This window comes from Lytechinus variegatus, chromosome 3 (assembly GCF_018143015.1).
Source record: "Lytechinus variegatus isolate NC3 chromosome 3, Lvar_3.0, whole genome shotgun sequence".
Classification (NCBI taxonomy): Eukaryota; Metazoa; Echinodermata; class Echinoidea; order Temnopleuroida; family Toxopneustidae; genus Lytechinus; species Lytechinus variegatus.
Window position 1 is genome coordinate 69,969,157 of NC_054742.1, and position 25,834 is coordinate 69,994,990.

At 36.4% G+C, this 25,834-nt stretch overlaps 1 pseudogene; it reads left to right on the plus strand.

The window, feature by feature from the left end:
- LOC121412141 overlaps window positions 1-20,277 on the plus strand; it is a 38,427-nt pseudogene extending 18,150 nt beyond the window's left edge.
- The last annotated feature ends 5,557 nt before the right edge of the window (window positions 20,278-25,834 follow it).

Sequence of the window (25,834 nt, forward strand, 5' to 3'; positions counted from 1 at the left end):
ACGACAGCGTAGTCATTCTACACTCAGTGTGTGGAGTAGCACACTCTAAATGTGCAAAGATCGCTTCCCGAAGAACGGTTGTTTACTCACGGTAGCTAAAACCAGTTTAACAAGACAAAGTGATCTTGAAAACTACATCGTGAGGTGGTCTTATGAACCGGTTCGGAAAATCACTTCCAAGATCGCTTTGACTGTTCTCATTACACGTTAAACTAGTTTCCAGTAATAGTTTTAGGAAGGTAGTGAGAATGGTGTCCTCGGGAACCCCAGATTGTTCAAACTGCTTGTTACAGAAGCCTTTTACTTTTTGTTGTTGCTATAGATTTAAAAGAAGAGAAGATAAACAAGAAGTCCAGAATCGTTTTTTTTGTCTCACCTGCGAAGCAGAGTGAGACTATAGCGCCGCTTTTCCGCGGCGGCGGCGGCGTCAACATCAAATCTTAACCTGAGGTTAAGTTTTTGAAATGACGTCATAACTTAGAAAGTATATGGACCTAGTTATAAAACTTGGCCATAAGGTTAATCAAGTATTACTGGACATCCTATTAGAGTTTCATGTCACATGACCAAGGTCAAAGGTCATTTAGGGTCAATGAACTTAGACCATGTTGGAGGGATCAACATCGAAATCTTAACCTGAGGTTAAGTTTTTGAAATGTCATCATAACTTAGAAAATATATGGACCTAGTTCATGAAACTTGGACATAAGGTTAATCAAGTATCACTGAACATCCTGCACGAGTTTCACATCACATGACCAAGGTCAAAGGTCATTTAGGGTCAATGAACTTTGGCCGAATTGTGGATATCTGTTGAATTCCCATCATAACTTTGAAAGTTTATGGATCTGATTCATGAAACTTGGACATAATAGTAATCAAGCATCACTGAATATTTTGTGCAAGTTTCAGGTCTCATGATTAAGGTCAAAGGTCATTTAGGGTCTATGAACTTTGGCCGAATTGGGGGTATCTGTTGAATTACCATCATAACTTTGAAAGTTTATTGGTCTAGTTCATTAAACTTGGATATTATAGTAATCAAGTATCTCTGAACATCCTGTGCACGTTTCAGGTCACATGACCAAGGTCAAAGGTCAATGAACTTTGGCCGAACTGGGTGTATCTGTTGAATTACCATCATAACTTTGAAAGTTTATGGATCTGATTCATGAAACTTGTACATAAGAGTAATCAAGTATCACTGAACATCCTGTGCGAGTTTCAGGTCACATGATCAAGGTCACAGGTCATGTAAGGTCAATGAACTTTGGCCATGTTGGGGTTTTTTGTTGAATAACCATCATATCTCTGTAAGTTTATTGGTCTAGTTCATAAAAAGTAGACATAAGAGTAACCATGTATCACTGAACATCTTGTGCGAGTTAGAGTAGTATTCAAAGTCAGCACTGCTGCTATATTGAACTGCGTGGTGCAGGTGAGACGGCCAGAGGCATTCCACTTGTTTAATTTAGAACTCAACTTCATTGGGTGTTACAGGATTTGAAGAAAAATGGTTTTGGTACTCTAAGATTGTATCATGTGTATTTTGAATTTGGGAATTTGGTCAAGAATTTCTGATTCATTATTTATATTAGGAAGCCAAATTCATTCAGATTTAAGATTTGAAGATGAGCCATTTAGGTATCCAAATTATTGTTTCTTGTGTATTTTGGATCTGGGAATTTGGCCATGAACCACCAACATCGTTTAAGACTGATGCAGGGGATGAAGCAGAAAGTATTGCTCGTCTCTATGAGAATGATATGAAATTTGAAACAATTCAATGGAGTATGCTCAGAAACCAGAAACTGAGATATCATGACCAAAAAAGAAAACCGATATTGAAGAGAAAATGCAATCAACCTGATACAATGGAAGCAAGAATAGCAAAATTCTGAGGCAATAAAATGAAAATCCTTAGAAATCTGAAGTGATGAAATAAGAATATATCAGAAACCTGAAACGATCAAATGATAATAATCCCAAGAAACATGAAACATTGGAACAAGTTTCATGCATGTTTGTTGATTAAACATCCCTTTTGTTCCCTCTCTTCCAGCAATCACTTCATCTACTTCAAGCCAGCATCCCGAGTTGTTAACATTGATACAATCAACATGAGATCACCTCTGTATAATCTGGGAGAGAACGTCACAGTCAACCTGACTACTGCTGAATCCAATGTAAGAAGTGGGATTGATTTATGATGATAGATAGAGATAAATTGTCATGACATCATCAGGGGGGGCACATCGGGCCCGAAGCGCCCCCCCCCCCTTGAGAGGCAAAAAAAATATTTTTAGCAAAATATTTCATTAATAGGCAAATTAAGACATGGAACAAAATGACATGGATATGGTATTGAAGACCTTCTTTTGTGTGTGTGTGTTTTGTTTTTGTTTTTTGGCTTGTTAAATTTTGTATGCAACAAAATAACATTGATTCTGTAGTGAAGACCTTTTTTGGGGGGTGTTGTAATAATATAGGATATTTATATTGCGCACATTTCCACCTTGTTAGGTGCTCAAGGCGCTCCTATATTACCCGGCTAAGCTAGGCGTTCATAGCGCAAACAGCATCTTAAGGAATTACTTCCTACCGGTACCCATTTACCTCACCTGGGGTGGAGTGCAGCACATCGTGGATCAATTTCTTGCTGAAGGAAATTATGCCATGGCTGGGATTCGAACCCACGACCCTCTGTTTCAAAGTCCGAAGACTAATCCACTGGGCCACAACGCTCCACTCCACTGTTGTCAATATTAACCTTTATAAGAAATACCCTCTTTTGGAAAATCATGGTTTATGATATTGTAATATATAATGACCTGTATTCTGAAGTCAGGTTTAACTTAGACCATGGTCTAACTCTGTGTTAAAATTATAAGAAGCCAAAAGTGTCAACATTTTTATTAAGTTGTATGATTCTTATATTTACTGTGCTCTTTCCTGATTCTTCAATGGTGAAAACAATCATCTATTTATATGTCCTAGACAATTATGAATGATTTGAGAGCCAAATGAGCTGAAATATGATATATCTACTGTTAGTGATTTATGTACATGTAACAATTGGCTCTCCATACTTAAACCACAACTTTAAACCTGAGTTTAAGTTGAACCTGACTTCAGAATACAGGCCAATAAGTTTATCTCTGCACAGGATGGCGCAGTGAAGAGCAGTATACAAGTTATTATTAAGAATCGTGCAGCTCGTATCATCTCAATGGCCGGAAAATATGATTATGTGTCTCCATTGTCCAAAGACCTTCACTGGTTAATACTGGACTGAAAAAAAGAATTACTTATGAAATTGCTTTGTTTGTGTACATGTCCTTAAATAATCTGACACCACAATATATTTCATGCTTATTTTCTCCAGTATTTTCTCCTTATTTTCATTAAAAACTGGCCGATATAATATTTGTTGGTGTTGATTCCATGCTTGATTTGAATGGCTAAAGAGATATTAGTTTAAAGAAATTGTGAAATAGCTTGAATAATCATTTTCCCACAAAAAAAATAAAGAAAAAATACTTTTGAAAACAAAGAATCAGTCAAGTCATTGGAAAATTTAACTAATTTTCCTTAAATCATTCAAATCAAACACAAAATCAAGACCAAAATGTAATATACATGGACAGTTTTTAATGAAACTATTACAGTATTTTACAGTTTTATGCATTTGCAATACATATAAACTTTAAGATGGTCTTAAACTTTTGCAAATAATGGTATTTTAATGCAGTGTCCACTGTGGAAAGGTCAATAGCAAAGTTGATCACATAAGGTTTTGGACCGGTGTGTAGGCTGACTGGTATGGTGCTCAGTTGGTAGAGCATCTCACAATCAGGAATTCAAACCCCGGCTGAAAAGACGTTAAAAGATGGGAGTTGCTGCTACCCTGTATGCTGTTCAACATTACAAGGGATAGAGCTATGTTGATCTGGCACTGCACTGTGGCTGCCTGGCCAATGATTAATTGGGAAATAAAACAAATTTCGGAGGATTTCTATTTCTGATTTCTGTTTCGAACAATAAAATATGGATTTTCAATTTTTAAAAATTTTTAAAATATTTTAAAGAGTATGCGACTGCAGAAAGAGCGTTGGCATAGTCAATCACATGCATTTCTTAATGTGTTTTTCATGCAGTATGCAACTGTTGAATTTGCTTCCGGTCTGAACTCTACTCGTTGTCAGACACTTGAGAAGTGCAATGAACTGCTTGCCAACATCAAGGTGACCTTCAAAGATGGTGTCCAAGATGTCTGCCTTGTTTCTGTGCAGGTAAATCAAGAGAATATATTCAAAATTAGCAGCATAGAACTCTAAATCATTGATTTGAGCATATCTATATTTTGCAAAATCTAATTATATGTTTTAGGCATTCTTTGCTGCATTGCAGGGTGTTGAAAGAAAAGATTTTATTAAAGAATTTCAAATTCCCCTTCAGGCCACTTTTGGAGATGAAGTTGAAGTGGGGGTGCTTTTTTATAATTCTTTCATACTTTAACATTTGTTTTTTTTAATGTTTTGTGTGTCTGATGATTGAAATGCTGAAGAAATCTAATATTATCATCATCATCATTATCATCATCGTTATATATTACAACTGCTATTTCTATTTCTATTTCTACTACTACTACTACTACTACTACTACTACTACTACTACTACTACTACTACTACTACTACTACTACTCTACTACTACTACTACTACTACTACTACTACTACTACTACTACTACTACTACTACTACCAACTACTACTACTACACTACTACTACTACTACTACTACTACTACTACTACTACTACTACTACTACTACTACTACTACTACTACTACTACTACTACTACTACTACTACTACTACTACAACTACTACTACTACTACTACTACTACTACTACTACTACTACTACTACTACTACTACTACTACTACTACTACTACTACTACTACTACACTACTACTACTACTACTACTACTACTACTACTACTACACTACTACTACTACTACTACTACTACTACTACTACTACTACTACTACTACTACTACTACTACTACTACTACTACTACTACTACTATGCATGTACTACACTACTACTACCAATTCTATTATTATTATTGTCATTATTATTATCATTATCCAGGTGAACATGTACAAAGAGAACACCTCACTGCTTCTAGATACCCTCAGTGTCTGGGCCGTCAACACCACACAACAGTGTGCGGACATCAAATCTACTCATCCGACCTTTGAACTGACTCCAAGAAATCTTGACGTGAGACAAGGTTCCACTGATAACCCTCTCAACATCGTCTCCAATCTGGACACAGAGGACATAAGATTGTTGCCTGGTAAGGTGGGGACCGATATCCGGACACTTTTGTTCTGGGTTTTTCTAACAAACTTGCATCACAGAAATATTGCTGAAGCGTTTAAAAACAAGTTACAGATGTCCTCCTGTTGTTCGGAATGTTGGAAATTTCCTGTTGTTTTTTTCCCCCTCTGTTCTGTTTTATTTTTTTCATGTCACATGTACGCCTTTAGAATTTTAGCAGATTTGGCACCCTTTAAATCCTATTTGTCATTTTTTTATTGTAACGTTATTTATTATTTGTTATTAATTGTGATTTTTTTCAGTTGTTCAAGATATTACTTCGAAACAATTTATGAAATATTATTTTTATAATTCCAGAATCACCTAATTATCCTGATTTAGGATTCAATCTAAAAATACCTTGTAAACAAAAGCAATATCTGAAGTCATAATATAGGTGTTACGAAAGAAATGGTAACATTGCTGAGGGGAAGCACACTAAATCTTATTTCACATTTACGACACTTTTATAGGAATTGGATGTTGTAATGATAGCCCAATATATATTTCACATTATTTTAACCAATAATAAGCAGGCTTCATGAGATCCCAAATGCCATTTGTTTCTTTTTTAATTTTAACCATGGTGTTTTCACAATAGGTAGCCAAATGTGACACAGTTGTCCATATTAACTGGGTGATCAAAGTACAGTCGCAGTTTACACTTTAAATAATATTACAAACCATCTTGAAATAATAGATGAAATAGCTCCTATCACGGGGAAGATCCCAGTAAACTCACAAGAAGTAACCAATGTTAAGTTTGTGATGGTGACACCTTTCTATAATTTTAGCGGAGATTTAAACCATGGTCTAAGCTTTTACTGGAGTTTAGAATACCAGCCTGAGAGTCTTTCTGTTATATTCTCCTTCATTCATCTCTTCTCTCAGGGATCCTTCACGTCAAGTTGTACGCAGAACACGGCATCATCACCACGAGGGTTCCCGACGGTCTGCGCATCTACTCCGATCACATGGGACAGCACGGAGGCATCGCTTCCTACCTGTGCATCGCTGGGCCCGTTCCCATGGTGCTCGAAGCATTGGCCGCAGCACGCTTCACCCCATTCAAACCCCTGTACGGAGAGACCGTGGTGACGGTGGACTACAGGATGCCATCGACCGCTTCTCAACTGCTCCATGGGGAAGGTGAGGGTCGCTCTTAGGCATGTTAGTGGTCTGACCAAACACTAAAATGGCTGAAATGTCATTTTTGTCAAACGTTTTACTTCAAATTATATTTTTCTTTCATGAGGATTTAAAACATATACTACCTGGGTTATGTTCAGATTATTGCCTCAGGGGAATGGGTACTTACGAGAAAACCACAAATTCCTGACACTGCTCGGAGAGTATGTTAGGGAGTTTTAGCTGCACTACGAATGAATGACGGATTCAAGAATATAGAAAATGTATTGTCAAATGTCTCTTCATGACAATGGACATGGACAACAATGAAATCTTTGTCGCAAACTGGTGAATCAAAACAGCCTTTTCATCCTAGACTATGGACAAACAACATTTTTGCAGTTTTTCACTCAGCTATGAAATTTAGGACAAAACTGCTGTTTCAGGTCACCAATATTTGACAGAAACCTCCCAGCTGTTCTTTGTCATTTGACAGGCATTTTCATCACATATACTGTGTTCTGGAATCCGTCATGCATCATGGAGCAAAATTCTCACATCATATCAAATATCATATAGGATTGGGCTTACCCTAGGTGAACAGACTTCTGTTTGTGATGTGACTGCATCTGACTAGTCTGCAGGCAGAGACTCATACATGTATTTGACACTTTATACCATGTCTGAGGTTGAGACTAGTCTCCAAACCCTTTGTCTGTGTCCATGGGTGAATCTAGTCTCCTACTTCAGACTCTGCATTATGCTCTATGTGAGAATCAAGGGTTTGTGCTGGCAGACAAACATCTGACAATATATTGTATTACAATAGATTTAGGGTTAGTGTTTCCTTCAGGGGTGTTGTTGCTCAGTGGATAAGTCTCTAGACTTTGAACTACAAGGTCCAGGGTCCAAATCCTACCGCAGCACTCGCTTCCTTTGGCAATCTACATTTGCCAATCTCCACCCAGGTGTAGTAAATGGGTATCCGTTAGGAAGGAATTCCTTGAATGATTGAGCAGAATAGCCATGCTAAAGCCAAGGTAATAGTATGCAGCACTTTAGACGAATGCTGTTTGCATTAATCGGTAAATAAATGTTGCATATTATCATTTTTTGTCCATTTCAACTTCAATAAAATTTATGATGTAAATCAAATTATAAAGATACAGAAATAAAAAAGTGAACCCACTGGAAAGCACAGCTCATTTGTGTGAGTTCCCTGTGATGAATAACTCATTAAAAAGATATAATTTTTCTTCAATGAAATACAAATTTTAATTGACAAGGTTCAGCAGAATAATGAAATAAATTCTAATGAAGTCAAACTCTTTAGGCCTATACACATATATAATTTAGCCGATTTTCTTCACAGTTTAATCCTTCAAATGCTCTCACATTACCATAGAGAGGGGATGAAGGATAATGCCCTACAGTTGTGTAGTCCATAATTTAAGCTTTTAAAACTTTGGCTTGTCAATAGCATTTTTTTTGTAGTGAAAGGGCAACCCAAAAAATTTTACTGAATGTTTCAGTGACTAAAAGATGTACACAGATGTGGAATCTGACATTCTTTGGTTGTTTGTCTTCACAGTTCAACCGTTCCGACGCTCTCACATCACCATCGAGACGTATGGAGGTATAATGCCCTACATGCCGGTGCTCGTTCAGCCCAAAGAGATGTGCGTATCGGAGTCCGATACTCTCTACATCAACCAGACTGCATTCTTGAGAAGATTCGACAAGGATGAATTCTTAGAGATGGCTGTTTCATCAGATATCGGTTCTCTGCACCTTGTTACCAGTCTCAAATCAATGTGTAAGTTACATTTAGCTCTTTGGATACCGTACTAAATTATCATTTGCTCATAGGTTTAATGATAGTCATGATAATAGTAGTTGGTATATCAATATTGTTTTTTCTACAAGATACAGAGGACTTTGACCTTGTCAGCTACTTTCTTATACCAGCTTATTAGAAATTATTTTAATCTGTAATGTGAATGCTTAAGTGGTCTTTCAAACCATTTTGGAAACCTACCTCGCTACTTTTAATTCAAATCGGCTTTGGGGGTTCGTTGGAACATCCATTTTTCATACTGCATTGAAAAAAGTATACTCTTTCGAGAATGATTGAAAAACTGAAATTCTACCATTCTGACAAAAGCTTGTTGATGTCCTCCTACTGGAAATCACACAGCACTCTTGTTTCCTTAGGCCCCTACCAAACTGTGACACATCTTCCAGCAGGAATCCACCTAGCTTCTTCTACAGTAGCATTCCTAACTTCACTATTTTTTCATATATGTTGAGGATTTGCAGTTAAAAAAAAAGTAAGATTCCAGTCAGAAGACATAGAAAACGCAGCCCGAACTGTTGGTAGCATGCCTTAATGGGCCATTCTACTAGCACGATCTGAAAACCTGATCCATCCCTATCATTAGATCAGAGGAGATTGGGACAGGAATCAGTTGAAAATCGGGAGCAGCGTAATAACAATGCCTTGAAGACAGGGTAGACAGCGGGTCTTTTATTCAGATTGAAGTGAGCGGCTGAAAATTTCATGCCGATCTTCACCATCAGAGAAAGTCCATTTTGAATCTTGGGGGAAGCGAGAAAGCATAAATGACATGGTGCAAACTCGTGGGATAGGTGTAATCAGATCTTTTCTGGTGTACTAACAGTGGCACACAAACATAATTAATCCCCAGTTCCTTTGGACAATTTTTATTGCAGCATGCTATTTTCACTGACTCCTAGTAAAATAGTTCAAATTGTAGCAACATCGGCATAGTGGGACAGGGTCATTAGGCCTTATATCATGTAACATTTTTGTTGATATCTTGTAATATGTTTGTTCCAGATGATTGTCCCTCCACCCAAGATGTCTCCTCACAAGATCAAGGAGGTGTTCAGTGCAGAGATCACAGTGATTGTCAAGGCAACCTTCTATGTTGTCCTGGCGATGACATGCATAGTCATAGACTCACCTGTGTGGAAGGGAGAATGAGTAAGTCTATTGGGCCACCTTTATCCTCTTGGATAGTATTTCATAAAGCTGTTCATAATTTATGCACACTTAAACACTTGACTGGTGACCAGGGCAGCATTTCATGAAAGGACTTGACTGCTGCTTTATCTGACAATCCTGTTTTATTCAACAATTACTATAGTAGCATTGCTTCTTAGCCATTCAACATCAAGGAAAGTTGTCAGATCTGACAACTTTTCAGACAAAAATGTTGAAGAAAACCTCCCCTGTTCATGGAGCTGAATCAGGAAGGCATTTCATCAACATTTCATCAACATTGCTGCTTTCCTTGATTTTGATTGGCTAAGTATCTATTTTCCTGTTGGATAAAATGTCTTACAAGTCCTTCCATGACACATTCCCATGATCATCAATTATTTTGAGGCATCAGCTCAAGTTGAAATCTTCTCTTTCAGACCGTTCTGACTACCTTCCTAAAACTATTTAACCGGACACTAGTTCAGTGGAAACTAGTTTAACATGTAATGAGAACGGCTGAAGTGATCTTCCAAACCGGTTCATAAAACCACCTAGCGATGTAGTTTTCAAGATTGCCTTGTTAAACCGGTTTTTAAGTGAGGACACAGCCATTTTGAATTTCACGAAACATGCCACCTGCTGAGAGTGTTCCCACAGCAACAAGATCGCTTTACGTGAAGTCATTTTGAAAACCACTTTCGTGTGATCAGATGGGAATGCTAGCAAAGCGATCTTCCAAACTGGTTTCCTGAAGTACATGTAGTTTTAGAAAGTGTAATGAGAAAGGGATTTTGATAGATTACAATCTTTATTATTAACCAACATCTTAACTCAAAGTTCAACCGACATTTTAATTCAAAGTTTATTATTAGACACAATTGATCATGAGAAATCCATGCCCACCAGGGATTTAGCAGAAGTACAGGTCCTGCATAACATTGTGCATAACAGCTTTATGAAACACCATCCACATCTAATAGCATGTATGGCACCCATACCAAGGCAGATCATCCATATGCCGCCTGGACTAATATTGAGCTTGTATTATGTTCCAATTTCTACAAAGTATTTGAAAATCAGAAAGGATGTATGCACACAGCATATATTTTCACAAATTAATTGGGTTTACCATCCCACCGCTGCCACCATATGTGACCAGTCACTCCCAAACCAACAGTAAATTACCAGGGAAGGTTCTCTATAAATAGCCAATTAATTTGGTATTCAAAAAGCAATGATTAGAAAATTAGAAAGAGTAATTCCTCTTCATACAGTCAAAATTTTAATTGTAAAGTTCAATGAAAGACAGGGTACAAGAGTTTCTTTGACATCATTTCTTCTAGACTGCTTAAAAGTTTCAGAGAGATTGCACAGTATGCAGCTTTTGTGGTTGGGTGAATGCCAAACTTTAAACCTTCTTTTCCCCTATTTCTTGAGGCTCTCACTGAATTTCTTCTGCTTTCAGTCAAGTACTTATGTGGGTTATTGTCGCTTGATTAATTTTGGCCAAAAAATCTATAAAAATATCATTTTGGGTCACTTATTTTTGGGTTTTGAGGTGGATGGTCGTACATTTATTGACTTGAAAATTGATTCCATAGGAATAAGCTTTATATTTTTGCTTGGTCTGCAAACAGTCTCAGATAGTCTAACATGTGCTAAACCCATTTGGTGTACTGTCAATCTGGCGAATTTGCCCCCAAATAGTCCACTGCAAAGAATTGCTCTTCCAGTGCCCATCTGTAAACAATTTTACCAAACGTTGGGCTTACAATTTAGATGCAGTCACACACACGCTTATCTGTTTTCAGTGCAAGTGACATTTAGAATTCAGTCAATATTTTCTTATTTGGGGATTCCTTTGCTTTTCTTCAAACACCAGATTTAGATAAGTTTTATAACAGCCCTATGCAGTTACTTTGAGACGATTTTATCCATTGTTCAAATTCACAACCAGAACTAAATTGCTTTAGGAATGAGACCATTTGATTTTTTGGCAAATTGAAATTCACCCAAGTTGGTAAACAAACAAATGTAAATGTAAAAAAAATCCTGCACATTTAGATTTATGATGTGTTATGTTTCTAAATACCATACAGTTATAAAACATTTTTATGGACAAAGATTTTTATTGTTTTTTATTTGTTTTAATGTAACATTGACAATATTTGAAATGTTTGAACACTTAGATAGAGTAATAAAAATCTTATCTTAGAAATTTCTTAGCAATTTGGCCAAACTGGAAATAGACCAAATCGGTTTGGCAATTGTGATGCTAGACGATCTTGATATTAAACCAAGAAGTTTCAGACAACATGTAGTTCAGGATTTTAAAGGCCATGACTAAACTGGGAATTTATAAATCAGAATGAAATCAGGAAATATTTCTGAATTTATTTTGACTCTACCATGGACAGGTTATGGCTATGTGGTGCAGTTGTTGCTCTGGTTTGCCGTAGATTACAGATGCAAATCCTGCTGGTTCTAAGTTTTTTTTATACTAATTTTTTAGATTGGACATATGACATGTGGTCTTATTCTCTTGCTGCAAGTCAGGAATATCTGTACATTATTCAATGCAGTTCTACCAATTCTTATTCTAACAACCTTTGCAAACTGAAGTGAGAGAGTATTCCAAATTTTTATATCTAGTTTTGTCCCTGTTGATCTGCCTCTCGGGGGTAGCTAAATTTACCCGACACTCACGGCAATCACCCTTACTCCCTTCTTCTACTTAGCATGATTCAGTACACCTTCCACCCTCCATCCTCAACTCTCTACCTGCTTCTTCCATATTTTTCTATAATGACCCCCTCCTCCTCCCTGAAGCACCTTTCTTGTACTAAAAAACTTTTCTAAAACATGCATATCATCCCTCCTCAGCACGCATCCTTTCGTCTTTGCCGACTGGTCCACTGCTTCTTTCAAATCCAATGGCCCTTATTCTGAAGTCGAGTTTAATTTAAATTTTGGTTTTAAGTTGTGGTTTAACTATGGAAAGCCAGTTGTTACATAAATCTTGAACAGTAGAGGTTCAATGTATCAGCTCATTTGACTCCAAAACAGTAATAACTGCCTGGGAAGGATAACTATGACAGTTGCCTTCACCATTAAAGAATTAGTAAAGAGCACAATAAACATGAGAAGCATTCACTGTAGACAAAATTTTGAAACGTTTGGCTTCCCATAATTTTAGCACAGAGCTAGACCATGGTCTAAGCTAAATCTGACTTCAGAATACGGGCCAATGTCTACATCATCGAGTCCACCATATTCTCGTCGATTAATTTCGTGCCACACACAGCTCTTTAAGACAGGTTCGCTGGCTCCTCAAAGTCCCCATCTCATTGTCACTCGGAACGCCACATCTCACTCCCATATCCACGGCATCACCGATCTCCCACACCTACACGATCCTTTTCATCTTCGAAGAAGAGTTGTATTGGATAATATTCTGTGTTTGTAACAGAGGCTAGAGCAAAGATCCTGAAAACAGGAGGAACCTACATGGGAGGGTCAACGGACGGAATCAATAAGATGATTAGTCTGAACGCACTCCGCTATAACCCTGCACCGTGTATTGATGATGAGAGCTATACTGACAACCTCTTCATTCAGGTAAATTCAGAATCAAATTCAGATTATTTTTCATTGATTTTAGTTGTGAATATTGATGATTTTGATATACAGTATGTAAAATCTGAAAAATGTATAAATGCTGTCATTACAAAGTATCATTTTGAAATAATGAGATTATTCACAAAAATTATCAAAATGTGTGGAGGTGTTTTCAAAGTTTTCAATATTCGGGCACTTCCACATTTGAAAATTGATTCCGATAACTTTATTTTTTAGCTCGCGTACCTGTTTTTATTCTTGCCTTTATAATCTTTAGCATTTGGTGCAAGGAAAATATGTCTGTACTAATAAATGAACTCTGATTCTAACAATTTGGTTCTTCCATTTATGATGATGTGGTTTGTAACCATGGTAATAGAATCCCGTAAAATTTAGCCTTCGTACAAAAGGAAAACATCCTAAACTCGACCTGTAATTTACCTTTACTAGCTATCATGACAAGGATCCCTTAATATGTGTAAGCTATTTTATCCAAGAATGTGGGGTTCTGGACTGTTTGTCTGATTTTTTTTTAACTTTAATTTTGAAGTGAAGTGACCTTTGGGCAATTCCATAAAACGATCAACCTTTTCATACGTCCAACCCGCATTTTGTCTAGTCTTACTTCACTTCATAAAGTGACCAAGTCATGATCCTTTGAAAACATTACAGACTGTCAAAAGAACCAGACATTAGAGACAAGAAAATTTCATATAGTTCCCATAAATAGGGGGTTGGACATACATATTTTATGGAATTGCCCCTTTGTTGTTTTTTTGTCTGGACAACATTGCCCATTTCATTTGAATTCGAAATAATGGTGTTGCTGGCTTGCCATAGTCAGGATGGATTTGAATTTGTCACATTCATTGTGGAACATGGCCCAGACAGAACTGTAAATGTAGAGAATCTCTAATTGGTTTACATGTCTTACTATAAATTATCATCTCTTCATATTTTTCCCACTCTTAAGACATAAAATGTGAACCAGTTTTACACTTCATTCTAAGCATCGTGTAATCACTGCCAAGAAGAATGCTGTATGAATGAAGTTTTCAGTACTTTTGAAGCATCAATGGATGTTGAACAGATGTGTCGTAGAGTTTTCATATCTGAGAAATGCACAGATGGATCTTTGAATATTAACATATGTGTGGGGCTGAACTAATCTGGCTTGTCATAACAAACCAGCCTTCTGACAATTCTTCTGGGGATTGGGGAGAGACTGTGTGTTTGTAATTACCAAGTACACAACATGAGCAGGCTAGATATGCACTATACAGACGTTTCTCTAATGAATATGTCATCCCACACCCATGTGGTTGTGACACTAATTGTGAGATTAATGATCGTAATCTACTCTGCATTGGCTAGAACTGACACCTTGGATCAGATAAGAGGGGTATATAGAGACGTCGTGTGCCGCAAAATGTTATGATTTATGATTTCTTGCTAAATGAAGCAATCATGTTTAAGTGAGGGATATGTGATTCTGCATAATTGTACTTAATTTCTATGAGTTAGTTATTCTTAATTTCTAAGGGTTATTCTTAATTTCTACGAGTTAGTTATTCTAATCTAGTTGATACCCTTTGAGAGATATATTGCACTGGCATAAATGTGTTGCATAGAGTTTAACTTCTATGACAATTATCCCTTGCTTCCTGATATCCTTTCCCCAACCTCTTTGACCACCTTAACTCCCCTACATCTACTCATACCCTGTGTACCTGTCCAACCGAAACCAATGACCACACCACCTACCCCTACCAGCACCCCTTTTGATACCCCACCCCTACCCCTATCTATAAACGTATCACATTTTTAATATGCATTTGCTTGTGGATGTTAATGAAAGGATGGGGTAGGGTCGTTCATGTATGACAATAAGGCTGGTTTAGAATGCTACTGCTAAGAGTCAAACAAGGTTTTGATAGTATTAACTGAAGTTCCAACAGATTTTTAGACCATTTCTTTGTCTGCTATAGATTCCATTTGGCATTCTATTTGGAATAATTTCTGAAAAGGCACATCCTTATTACCCCCCCCCCCAAAAAAAAAAAATCAACTTTTTCCCCCGGTAATGCAGAAGCAGATACAATGCCTAGCTTGCAAGTGGGCATTTTTTCAAAGCACTTATTCTGGCTTAGCCAAGAGATGATCTAATTTCAAGCCTTAAACCATTCTGCTACTACTACATGTACGATATTGATAGTTTGCTTCAGAAGGTATTATCTGAAATTTTTTTTTTTTTAATTAATAGGCCCCCCTAGCTCGTAATCCTGAAGGGGAAGATGTGATGGCCAACATTCCTATCCGTGTTCTGTGCAACGAGCAACCCGAACCAGAACCTGCCATGTTCTATAATGAGGATATTGGTAATGATTGTAATGGTGGTGATGATGATGATGGTGATGATGATGATAATGATGATGATGATGATGATGGTGGTGGTGGTGTGGTGATGATGATGATGATGATGGTGGTGGTGATGATGATGATAATGGTGATGATGATGGTGGTGGTGATGATGATGATGATAATGGTGATAATGGTGCTGATGATGATGGTGATTATGATTGTGATAAAAATGATGATGATGAGGGATATTATAATGATGATGTTAATAATGATCATGATAATTGTATTGGTAATGATTATGTTGATGGCGATTGCAAAAGTTGTGGTGGTCAAGGTTCTTGTGAGAATGATAATATGATGATTGTGTTTGTAATAACAATGAAAATGTTGATGAAAATAATAATAGCTGAATTTATATATCTCTTTTTACCAGAAGATGCAAAGCGCGAAAGCGCAGCTTCCCGGCTTTAGCTAGAGATAATGCTAATGATAATCATAATAAGTAATAATATTAATAGTAATGATCATAGTATATGTATATATGTAGTAATATTAAAGTTAATAAAGAAAAAATGATAGTGACATTAGTAATTTTAAAATTATCGAGCACAAATGTTTCAGTGTACATAATTTATCAATGCATCAGCCTATCTTCTAGTGATTTTTTGATAAAACTCTATTATCTTTTTAATCGCGCATCAAAAAAAGCCCCAGTCAAAAATGTTTGGGAAGTCATGTTGGGATATGCACAATCTTGCATTTTATACTACAATACCATTCTTGATTTTTCCTGTGCAGTTGAGAACTGTGAATGGAGTGACTGGACAGCCTGTAACACCGAGGGCGGCGTTTGTGGTCGAGGATCTCAGCAGCGTCGTCAGATCTGCAACTCAGAGGATGTGATTGAGAATAGGCCATGCTTGAATTGCAGTATGTATGAATAAATAAAACTGAGGATTTGACCCCAATAATGGTATTCAAATCAACATGACAGATTCAGAAAAGTAACAATAAAGAAAGACCATTTTCCACTTTAGACTGCAGTTTAAGAATTATATGAACTTTGTATATTAGTAATTTTTTTGTACATAGAGGTATATTAATTGATCCAATAAAAAAATATATTTTCTAGTGTTTTTGTCTCACCTGTGAAGCAAAGTGAGACTATAGGCGCCGCTTTTCCGACGGCGGCGGCGTCAACATCAAATCTTAACCTGAGGTTAAGTTTTTTAAATGACGTCATAACTTAGAAAGTATATGGACCTAGTTAATAAAACTTGGCCATAAGGTTAATCAAGTATTACTGAACATCCTATTAGAGTTTCATGTCACATGACCAAGGTCAAAGGTCATTTAGTGTCAATGAACTTAGACCATGTTGGAGGAATCAACATCGAAATCTTAACCTGAGGTTAAGTTTTTGAAATGTCATCATAACTTAGAAAATATATGGACCTAGTTCATGAAACTTGGACATAAGGTTAATCAAGTATCACTGAACATCCTGCATGAGTTTCACATCACATGACCAAGGTCAAAGGTCATTTAGGGTCAATGAACTTTGGCCGAATTGGGGATATCTGTTGAATTCCCATCATAACTTTGAAAGTTTATGGATCTGATTCATGAAACTTGGACATTAGAGTAATCAAGCATCACTGAAAATTTTGTGCAAGTTTCAGGTCTCATGATTAAGGTCAAAGGTCATTTAGGGTCAATGAACTTTGGCCGAATCGGGGGTATCTGTTGAATTACCATCATAACTTTGAAAGTTTATTGGTCTAGTTCATTAAACTTGGACATTAGATTAATCAAGTATCACTGAACATCCTGTGCACGTTTCAGGTCACATGACCAAGGTCAAAGGTCAACAAACTTTGGCCAAATTGGGTGTATCTGTTGAATTACCATCATAACTTTGAAAGTTTATGGATCTGATTCATGAAACTTGTACATAAGAGTAATCAAGTATCACTGAACATCCTGTTCGAGTTTCAGGTCACATGATCAAGGTCAAAAGTCATGTAAGGTCAATGAACTTTGGCCATGTTGGGGTTTTTTGTTGAATAACCATCATATCTCTGTAAGTTTATTGGTCTAGTTCATAAAAAGTGGACATAAGAGTAACCATGTATCACTGAACATCTTGTGCGAGTTAGATTAGTATTCAAAGTCAGCACTACTGCTATATTGAACTGCGTGATGCAAGTGAGACGGCCAGAGGCATTCCACTTGTTTATTATTTACACAATTGTATAAAGCATCATACATTTATCCATCTGAACATTCACAATATTTGTATTGATGCGTAGGCCTCTTCATTTTTAACATATTCCCCGTACAATTAGCATCACTCTTATGGGGTGTTGCAGAAAGTATTTGCAATCAAAATGATTGCAAGTTTCAATTGTGAATTTATAAGTGATAGAACAATTTTAACTAGAGAAAATGAGTTTACATTTATTGATACAAGAAGCAGACCAGGGCCCCATCTTACAAAGATTTGCGATTGATTTGATCAATCAACTCAATCACAACTATGGACGGCCAGCAATGTCTGTTATGCATGTGTGTTCAAATATTTTCTATTTCTATTCTATTATATTTTTCATTCATTGTTTTCTTGAAAATTCACTGTGTTTTTCTTTGTTTACAAAGGACAAATTTCCTGTAGAAAAAAATTATGACACTGATGGATATCCATATAGGTATGATTGATTGGATCAATCGTAACTCTTTGTAAGACGAGGCCCAGCTATCAATCACAAACATCCAATTAATAGCAAGACTTATGATTGATTGTGAAACCTTAAATTGACTTGCGATCGATTGCAAATTTCTTTCAACACTCCAATGGTATTTAAAGACGGATATCAATGGCACAGACATAGAGATTCATCAGGGTCCCGTCTTACAAAGAGTTATGATTGATCCAATCAATCTCAACTGTATGGAATTCCATCCGTACCATAATTTTTTTTACAGGAAATTTGAAACAACTTCTTATTAAACAAAGTATGAATATATAATTCATCTAGAAAATATTTTGAACAAATGTGCTCTTTTGATGTTGATGTTGCTGGCTGTCCATAGTTGTTGTTGATCGGATCAATCGCAACTCTTTGTAAGATGGGGCCCTGAGCCACCAGCGAGGTTCATTTATTCCTGCTTTATTTATTTCATATTTTTAAGCAGGGTAGCCTAACCATTAGTAAAGTACTATTTTCCTTGGAACCCTGAATAACATAAAACGGAATGTTTATATATTTAATCAAAGCAATGAGGCATGATAACGGGGCATGGTCTGTGAACAAAAGAATTTTAATTTTTCAATATGTCTACCCATCTACCAATGTTTACTCTTTTTTTACTGAATTGAATTGCAACCCTTCTCCGTAGCTTGTGCCCCCGTTCGTACCGTCCTGGTTGACCCCTCCCCCAACATGGAAGGGTGCATCTCGGAGGCTGCGGTCCCAAGTGCCCCGTGGGATGCTCGGTGGGCACCTATCACATGGACACCGTCTCCTTCCAATGCCAGCCGACATCTGGAGAGGAGGAGGAGGAGGAGGGTGGAGACCCTGAGACTGTGGAGACCGATATCAAGATCCATGACTCCTGCGTTTGCAACTACTGCACCTCCCGCCAGTACCAATGAGAAGTTTTGACGTGTCAATCAGTATAGGGTTCCTTCCTGAATTCCTGTGTAAATTTGAGACTGAGGTAATTGTGTTTTACAGTAATTGACATTAACTCTGTTTCAGTTTGTTTATTAACAAGAGCAGGTTTATTTTTAGTTTGAATTTGTTAATAATTTACTCTGAGACTGGTTCATAGAGGGTAATGTGGAAGAGTCGTAATATACTTTGTTTCCAGAAAAGTATGCAATAAAATATTCTCGAAATATCATGTTATTTGCAGGCATAAAAATATCAGATAAATGATTCCAAAGCTTAGCAGAGGACATTTTCATCAAATTATTTTTAATATTAGATTTTAAAAAATAACAGAAAATGGGATTAAGGCAGTCCTGCAGTTATTGTTATGTCATTTTGATGAATGAGTAGAAACTTAATAATTGTTTACGCTTAACCTAATTAATGGTGAAATGAATACAGATATACCTATATAATATGCTATGGAAAGATATCAGTTATACATACGGTTTTGACTCGAATGTTACTGTGTTCAATGAAATCATAACTCTCTGCAATATTTCCAGTATTTTAGATTAAAACATGTATTTCTAGAAATTTGAAGGAAGCATGATTCTCTGCAGTCTTATTGCTCATCATGAGAGTATTCAGACTTAGTGAAATATATTTTTCCAAAGGTTAAAAAATGTTTTATTTTCCTTCATTGCGATATATTGGTAGGAAACATTATTTTGATTAGAGATCTTGTCTTATTTTTAGATCATGATAGCTGATGAAAGAATTGTGTGATTCCAGATGCTGCTGTTAAGTTTTATTCTTACACATCGAATAGCTCTTTGAAAAATAAACATGTATTTTTTGTTAAATTGATATGAAATATTTTTTGTTCTCAATCAATAAATGAATTCTTTTGTTATAAAGACATTTGATCTTACATTGGGATTAAATTGAATATACTTAAAAAACTTATTTCAGAATAATACTCTGAAGTTTAAAAAGAATTCAGTGACATATCTGCAAATATATTCACATGAATTCAATATTTTATCAAATAATATATCAAACAGCGCAATTTTGTAATCTATGCCTTTGAATATTGTGCCAATAAATTTCCAATGTTGGCTTGGAGCTAGCTCACATCCTTATTGCTCTATTTATCCCCCCCCTCGAAAAGACAAGAAAAAAAAAGGATGAGGAGAGGGAGAAAAATGATTAGGAGAAGAAGAAAGAGGTTAATGAGAAAAGAGTATTGCTTAATTTACCCCCCCCCCAAAAAAAAATAAAAAAAGATAAAGATGTAAAAGAAAAAAAAAGAGGAAGAAGAAGAAAATGAAAAAATAAAATGAGATGAAAGAAAAACATAAGAAAAAGGAGAAGAGAAGAAATTAAAAGAAGAATATATTCATGATGATGATGATGTTGATAATAAAAATATTAAGATGTGCTCTGTGTTGAGAAGTGGAGGAGACGGAAAAAAAAGCTAGAGGGTAATGTCGATAATTGAGAGTTTTCGCTATGGCATCAGGAACGGTTTCTACAACATAGTAAATCTGTTGAAAGTGCCCATTGAATGACAATAGACAGCTTAGAGGTCTTTGTCTCAATTTGGTGAACCGGGACAGCATACCAGTGGAGCGTTGTGGCCCAGTGGATTAGTCTCCGGACTCTGAAACAGAGGGTCGTGGGTTCGAATCCCAACCATGGCGTAATTTCCTTCAGCAAGAAATTGATCCACAATGTGCTGCACTCAACCCAGGTGAGGTAAATGGGTACCTGGCAGGAATTTATTCCTTGAAACGCAGCGCGCGTAACAGCTGCACTGCTAAAGCCAGGGTAATTATGCTGCATACTGTAGAGCGCTTAGAGACTTCTGACAAAGTAAGTACTAAGCGCTATATAAGCAAGTATAATTATTATCATCCTAAGAATCTGAGCTAGCAAGAAATTTCAAATATGTCAGTTACCCAGGACGACACTGCTGTTTTGATTCACTGATATTTGACAAAGGCTTCTTTGTCATGAAGGGCTTTTGACAATAGATTTGTAATGTTCCAGAAAGCGTCTGCATGGTGGTTGTGAAAACACCCTATGGATGAGAAGTGCATTGAGATTATTGTCCTGTATCTTAGGAGAGAAGATGAGTGAACATTTGGAAAGAGCATTGGATACCAATGGTGTCGATCCGCAGAAAGTTCACAGCAAAAACTGTGGTGTTAACCGCTGAACATAGAGGACCACACCAGTTATTTTACACCGGTGTTAAATTGCTGGTGTTAGTTTTGCACCTACAGGTGTTATTACAACACCTTTTGTAACATTTACACTTTGGGGTTACGTTTAATCTCTAGGGTGTAATTTTAACACCTCAGGGTGTGGTCTATTAACACCAATTGGTGTCAGTTTTAACACCACAGTTTTTACAGTGTTCTATTCATCTGGGGGGATATTATGTAAATAATAATAATACAAATCGCCATCCCTCCTGATGAATAAAAAGCTTGAGCAGATCGACACCCATGTTGGATACTTCAGTGGTTGCATGAGAGAAAGCTTAAAACCATAGATGTCGATGAAGCATATTTTCAAGAGCGAATGTTAAAAAGGGCCCCGAATAAGAAAAATACACAAGTGAGGAAGAAGAGAATGTTATGGCTCTGAAGTAAACTTATCCTGGTAAATGGGAACACTGTTCAATAGCCTCTTCCGGTTTCGACGGAAGAGATCGTCATACCGACTTCTAACAATGTTTAATGTGGGCCCCGAGGAGACCAATCAAATCGGGTTGGTACTTTTTCATGTAATTTGCGTTTCTTCAAAATATCACCATGTTCATAAGCTGATAAGGTTTTATTATTTACACAGATTGTATAAACCAACAGTCGAACAATCTGTCAACAGTAACAGTTGTACATTTACGGCGGAAGTAGTACGTGAAATTTTGCCAAATCACCCCTGAAAGACCAGAAATTCTTAATCCTGATAGAGGCATATATACCCCCTTCGGAATTTGAAATAATTCAAACAAGTTTTTTGATGTTTCCGACAAACTTACTGATATCTCCTGGATTGTTGATCAAATTTTCTTGTCTCGCGCTATCAGTGAATTGGAGGGAAACCTTCCCGGTGTTTCCCGCAAAGCATCCTATATGACAACTCAACTCCGAGGACTTTTAATCCCAACTTCATCCTTCTTTCAACTAAATTGAATAAACGGGAATCCCCATGGGAATAGGGCATTGTGATTGGTTGATGATTGAGCCAATCATATGACAACTCTTCATAATTCATAGTTGACGTCACAACTTCGGGTAAGCATCCGTTCGGCGTTTGGCTTCTGTGTTATTTTAGTCGGTGGTTTTAAATCGAGTACTAGTAGTCCTTGAGTTCTTGGGGGAGCGTTTCACAAAGAGTTTTGTTAGCGGATTATCCTCGATAGATGTTATAGACTACCGCAATTCCTTGCTTCTGATTGGTTAGGAGCAAATTCGTTTGTAAAACTCATCATCAAACTTCATGAAGTGCGCCCTGATATGTTAAATACGGGGAGATCGATCTACAGCCTTAATTTTCAGCAAAAGATGAGATGATATATAAGTGAACTTGAAGTTGAAAAGTTACTCGTGTAAACGTGATCTGCTACTCTCTTTTATTTTAGCAGGCTTCTTTGGCAATGGTATACCGATTTGAAAAAAAAATGGCTGAGAGATGTCATGAATAGTTGAAAGAAAGAAATATCAAAGGTAGACGAAGAGATGGATATACTCGTTCCCTTTAATACCTCATCAATTGTGTTTGAAACCATAGCAGGTATTTGGAGATTAAAAAAAAAACCCGATAGCATTGCGACATATAAACTTTAAAGGACAAGTCCAACCCAACAAAAAGTTGTTTTGAAAAAAAGAGAAAATTTCAACATTGTTTTCACTGTTTTGTGAAAAATAAACTGTCTTATTTTAGTATGCATAGTATGCAGTGCTTAGAAACATTTGTATTAAGCGCTATATGAAAAATTGCATAATATTATTATTATTTTAGAAAATTATAAAAAAAATAAAGTTATGAAAATAACTGTTATTTTACATCCGATTTTGATGAAATTTTCAGTGTTATGTTAGTTTGATTTTTCTCTATTTATTAAAATAAACATTTTCTGGGATAAACTTGACCTTTATTGAAGATAGCAAAAAATATTTTTTTTAGCTCGGCTTTCCTTCTTTTCAATTATCGTTTATTTGACAGAAATTAACTTTTGTTCCTACTTTTGCGTTTTTGCTTTTACTTTTGTTCAGCTTTCCGGGGCATTTTAAAAAAGTACACACATAAACAACTAATCCAACTTCAGAAGACAAACTAAAATCGGGCCTAAATTTGATTGGTCCATTGGGTATAACTTTATTCATGGAATAAAAAACCTTAAAAGTGTATCATATTATCTTTCATTAATCGATCGATATAGGAATTCGTTTTCCATTATGCCGATAGCTCCCCTTTTGTTTTAACCATGACTTTGTGTTCTGAACCCGTCTCATCCAACTTCACCTAGACCTTGTAAATAAATGAAATTATATCTCGTTATGAGGTTTTTTTTCGAAAATATGAAATGAAGTGAAGCAATCGCTACAATTCGGAAACATTTAATGTTAATATTGGAATAAAGCCCAAAGAGATAATAATGTGGTCTCGGATGTCTAACGTTTGTCGATTTCGAACACCTTTTTACCTCTAAAGCTCGGTTTACTTTACCGCCTTTGGCGGTGTCACCAATACTACCCTTGGGAAGTAATAGAGCAATATGTTTATCGAAATTGATGGTAAGCAGTGTGATCTCTAGTCACTTGTGCGCATGCTCGAGAAGGGGGCTAGTTCCGAGGCCAAGGGCGAAGGGGAATATTTTTAGCTGCATTGATGCCCAAGTGACTGGGTAACTACGTAATTCCTGCGCTCGAAAGGAGGGGGAAAAGAAAATGGCTGCGGTTTGTTTCCACTGCTCTAAAATTTGCATTTTTTGTTTTTTACTCGAGTTGGTTGCCTTCATGGTTTACAAAGTATGAAGAAGTTGATAATGCAAGAAACGTCGAATAGTTGAAATCTAGTATCTGAAAGCTAGTATTGAGGCGAATTTGTTATGATTATAAAGTCGATTGCTGTCATAATGGGTCTTTCTTTGCAATATCAACCGATTTATCGTAGTTGATGACACAATTATTTGTTTCGCGTGGTATAGGATGTATAAGTATTGCATTTCTTAAAGCGGAAATTTTTTTTTGAAAGTTTGTTAAATGGCCTATATACTATGATATTTTTTTTTGTAACAAACGTACTGAAAGCGCTTCTAGATACAAAGAAAATAATAAGCGTTTATTTATAACATTCGAAGTGTCCCGAAATGTGCAATTTTGAAATGATTCTGTAACTGAAAGATTGGTGTCTAGTGCTTTGCGTTAGTACTTTGTATATGAATTTTTGCGAATTGATCTTGTTTGCATTTTGGGGGTGTGCATACAGTTGGCATAAAATCAGGTATGATAAATACAATTCATTTGAAATTATTCCTCGCAATTCATGAAACGTGTTTTTTTTTCAACACCATTTCGACATTCTTATTACACGCACACAGAACGAAATGAAAATGAAAGAGTGTCTTTTTTTGTGTGTAATCACATTTTCTTGCCGGTGAGAACGTGAGGTGTGGAGAAAGAAAGCCGGCTGCATGAGAGCCGGGGGAGTCATTCAAGCCGAGATGGCCGAAACGTGAAGGATATGCGAGGAGAGTTGTGACAGATCATATTTGTTTTGGTTTCCCAAACATCACCCCTTGTCATCATCAAGCCTCGGGAGTGACTGCCCTCGGAATACGAAAGGGGGTACGATCATGGAATGATTGTCGAAAATATCAAGACAGACAGCCGCAGGCATACACGTTGCCATGGCAACGTGCGTACATCAATTTGCCGAGTCCAATGATTCGGGAAGACACCAAAATATCAAACTAGTCTTTTTGGAAATATCGACCATATATAGCGCCAGCTTGTGAAATATTTACACTTAATCTACAAGTCAAAATGATCTGTTTATTCATTTAATTATGCTCAAAGTATATATATTGGTTGATAATATGACTGAATGGAACTGCATGTATGTTGTTTGAATTGTTTGTTAAAGTATATACTAATTGGTTGATGTTTATAAATGAATGAAACTGCCCCGAAACTGCATGTATGATGATTAAATTTGTTATTTTGTTATGTTTTATCTTTACACAGAGTACATTTGGGAGACATTGGTAGAAGGAAATGGTACGTATTATTTGTGATTATTATGCACGAAATTATAAGAATTTTGAGTGGGGAAATATTGTTCTCTATGTGTGTGAACTCTCCAAAAATTGAAAAATATTTCACCACTGTCATATTAACCATCTGATCATCGTTATTACATGTCCAGGGTTCCACTTATCATTATCGCAAACACAGACTTTTTTTTGGGGGGGGCTGTGATTACGAAACTTGAATATCATCGACATCATAAACATTAACATGATGATATTGAATGTTTGTCTTCATTATCACGGTATCGTAATTTTCATCGCTGTCGTCGTCTCTCCAATTCTTTTATTTGCATCATTTTGATTATTTTCATTATTATCACCATCAAAAAAAAAAAAACAATTGCCATGAAT